The 3834-nt window shown below is 45.1% G+C and overlaps 1 non-coding gene across 1 annotated transcript; it reads right to left on the reverse strand.

The window, feature by feature from the left end:
• Positions 1-386: 386 nt before the first annotated feature.
• Positions 387-459, reverse strand: Trnaa-cgc. The gene has a single exon. It is a non-coding gene; the product is annotated as a tRNA-Ala (tRNA).
• Positions 460-3834: the final 3375 nt, after the last annotated feature.

Here is a 3834-nt window from a genome sequence, read left to right on the forward strand (position 1 = left end):
GCGCGGCACTGGGTAGAAGAATAAAGCAAAGTGCCATACCTTCAATACAGGAATTAACCTGACCAAACACTCCATAAAATTATAAGAAAATCATATGAACATTAAGAAACTCCGGATAGATGCACGTAGGAATCAGACGCCGAGGGTTCCGCACGAACTTAATTATGTACATAGGTACTTCATCCATCCTGGGAATGTAGAATCTTTATGGAGGAGGAGGAGGATATTAGTGTTTAACGTCCCGTCGACAACGAGGTCATTAGAGACGGAGCGCAAGCTCGGGTGAGGGAAGGATGGAGAAGGAAATCGGCCGTGCCCTTTCAAAGGAACCATCCCGGCATTTGCCTGAAGCGATTTAGGGAAATCACGGAAAACCTAAATCAGGATGGCCGGAGACGGGATTGAACCGTCGTCCTCCCGAATGCGAGTCCAGTGTGCTAACCACTGCACCACCTCGCTCGGTCAGAATCTTTATGATTTTGCCTGTTACCGATATCGGTAATGACAAGATATCAGTACCGGAAATTCCAAGACTTTGGAGGATCACAAAAAAAAAAATTCTTCTCATGTAACATAATTACAAATTAAGAATTTTCGAATTTTTTCTCTGCTTGATGCATCTGCCCGTTCCTGAGAACAAAGGTCGTAACAAAGGGTGAGACAGACAGTCGGATAAAATGATAAAAAAGTATTTCTGTCGTGTCACATAATAAAATATTGACAATTCTCGGATTTTTTCCTTTAATTGTACTGTGAAACCTCGGTTCTTGGCAAATCTCACGATTCTAGGTCAACAGAAAGTTTTTATAGGTTTTGATGAGTAAGTTTGCGAGTATCTAAATACGTGGCATAAATGGCCGTACCTTTTGACTGCTTTATCTTACAAGCTTAAATTTATTACACCGACAAGAGAGCATTTACTTTAGTATGTGACATAAGTTTCAAATCCATACGTGTGCCTGTTCCTGAGAAAACAGATTCTCAACAGTCGGACTGACAGACAGACATCAGAGTGATCCTGTAAGGGTTCCTTTTTACCGGTTGACTTACGGAACACTAAAAACAAATGGAAAATGGAAATGAGGTCCCATGCGTCTTGACAGAGCGTAGGGGAACGATGCGGGAGACCCGCACCGCCCTACTAGATAAGGTCCTTGTGGAGGTGGTTTGCCGTTGCCTTCCTTCAACCGTAATGGGGATGATTGATATGAAGACGACACAACAACCGTCAATCAGCTCGGACAGGTGAAAATCCCTAACCCCGCCGTGAATCGAACGCGGGACACTAAAATCAAATAATATAACCAAATAATACAACGCGAACTGTTCAGATGTCTTTTGTTTATTAATTAACAGCCTTGTTTATTAAAGAAGGGTACATTTTTGTTTACTCTTTTCCCTTTTATTTTCGTATGTATGTCTTTTATAATTATTGTTTGAGAATAGCATATGTAGACGAAATTCGTAGAATTTAGCCTAACCGAATTGCGTACGTCGTATCAGGAACGACTTGGTACTGAACTCTTCTACATCCAGAACCTATTGCATTCCGTATCACATTCTCAGCTGTTATCAAGAAAGGAGGAGGTGCTGTACACTATTAGGAGGGAAGCGCGTAGTCTCCCAAGCCATGAGTTTCTTTCTTGTCACATACTTACAACGTAATCAGAGACATTCAGGTTGATAACGCAATGTGCAGCTGTGAGAATCCACTCTTCTGTCAGAATGGAGCCCCCGCAGAAATGCTGGAACCCGGACTCGTCCGGTGTCTTCAGGGATACCACGTACGGGAACTGACCTGTTGAAGGAGAATACTCACATACTACTTCCATATTTAGTAAGAATGAAAAGATGAAGATGCACTACGTCGACCATGTACGCTTAATATTAAAAAATCGTATTAATTGTGCATCGTCATTTATGAAGAGTAAGTGGAATATTTGATTAAGCAGTCAGTTGAAAGTTTAGACCTGAACGTATGATTCAGTTTCAGTCTTCCGGTAATACTGAGCTGTGTCATTCAAGAACACCGAGCATTCAGCATCCTCTTTTCGCCCAATTACGTTACTAATTCGTTTCCAGAACAGTCCCGGTCAAGATTAAATCACAGAGAAACTCATCAAGGCTTCTGTTCTATTCGGTTGTGAAATAACAATCACCACACCACATTTTCTTTTAACTCGATTACTACGAAATATTCCGACGAAATGAATTGATAGATCACATCGCCACGTTCACATGAAAGTGTGTTGCTCGTGTCGACTGTCAGAACGTGAGACGGTTTGTCAGCCAGGCGCTGAGAGGCCACCGAGGGAAAATTCCACAGTATTTACCTGTTATGTTTTGATCTGGCCTTCAGCTGAATAATACATTCAGCCACTTCATTTGTATACACTATTGGCCATTAAAATTGCTACACCACGAAGATGACGTGCTACAGACGCGAAATTTAACCGACAGGAAGAAGATGCTGTGATATGCAAATGATTAGCTTTTCAGAGCATTCACACAAGGTTGGCGCCGGTAGCGACTCCTACAACGTGCTGACATGAGGAAAGTTTCCAACCGATTTCTCATACACAAACAGCAGTTGATCGGCGTTGCCTGGTGAAACGTTGTTGTGATGCCTCGTGTAAGGATGAGAAATGGGTACCATCACGTTTCCGACTTTGATAAAGGTTGGATTGTAGCCTATCGCGATTGCCGTTTGTCGTATCGCGACACTGCTGCTCTCTTTGGTCGAGGTCCAATGACTGTTAGCAGAATATGGAATCGGTCGGTTCTGAAAGGTAATACGGAACGCCGTGCTGGACCCCAACGGCCTCGTATCACTAGCAGTCGAGATGACAGGCATCTTATCCGCATGGCTGTAACGGATCGTGCGGCCACGTCTCGATCCCTGAGTCAACAGATGGGGACGTTTGCAAGACAACAATCATCTGCACGAAGAGTTCGACGACGTTTGCAGCAGCATGGACTATCAGCTCGGAGACCATGGCTGCGGTTACCGTTGACGCTCCATCACAGACGGGAGCGCCTGCGATGGTGTACTCAACGACGAACCTGGGTACACGAATGGCAAAACGTCATTTTTTCGGATGAATCCAGCATCATGACGGTCGCATCCGTGTTTGGCGACATCGCGGTTAATGCTCAATGGAAGCGTGTATTCGTCACCGCCATACTGGCGCATCACCCGGCGTGATGGTATGGGGTGCCATTGGTTATACGTCCCGATCACCTCTTGTTCGCACTGACGGCACTTTGAACAGTGGACGTTTTATTTCAGATGTGTTACGACCCGTGACTCTACCCTTCATTCAATCCCTGCGAAACCCTACATTTCACCAGAATAATGCATGACCGCATGTTGCAGGTCCTGTACGGGCCTTTCTGGATACAGAAAATGTTCGACTGCTGCCCTGGCCAGCACATTCTCCAGGTCTCTCACCAATTGAAAACGTCTAGTCAATGGTGGCCGAGCAACTGGCTCGTCACAATACGTCAGATGAACTGTGGTATCGTGTTGAAGCTGCATGGGCAGCTGTACCTGTAGAAGCCATCCAAGCTCTGTTTGACTCAATGCCCAGGCGTATCAAGGCCGTTATTACGGCCAGAGGTGGTTGTTCTGGGTACTGATTTCTCAGGGTCTATGCACCCAAATTGCGTGAAAATGTAATCACATGTCAGTTCTAGTATTATATATTTGTCCAATGAATACCCGTTTAGCCGATGTGGCCGAGCGGCTCTAGGCGCACCAGTCTGGAACCACGCGATCGCTACGGCCGCAGGTTCGAATCCTGCCTCGGGCATGGATGTGTGTGATGTCCTTAG

The sequence above is a fragment of the Schistocerca piceifrons genome, chromosome 2, assembly GCF_021461385.2.
Source record: "Schistocerca piceifrons isolate TAMUIC-IGC-003096 chromosome 2, iqSchPice1.1, whole genome shotgun sequence".
NCBI lineage: Eukaryota > Metazoa > Arthropoda > Insecta > Orthoptera > Acrididae > Schistocerca > Schistocerca piceifrons.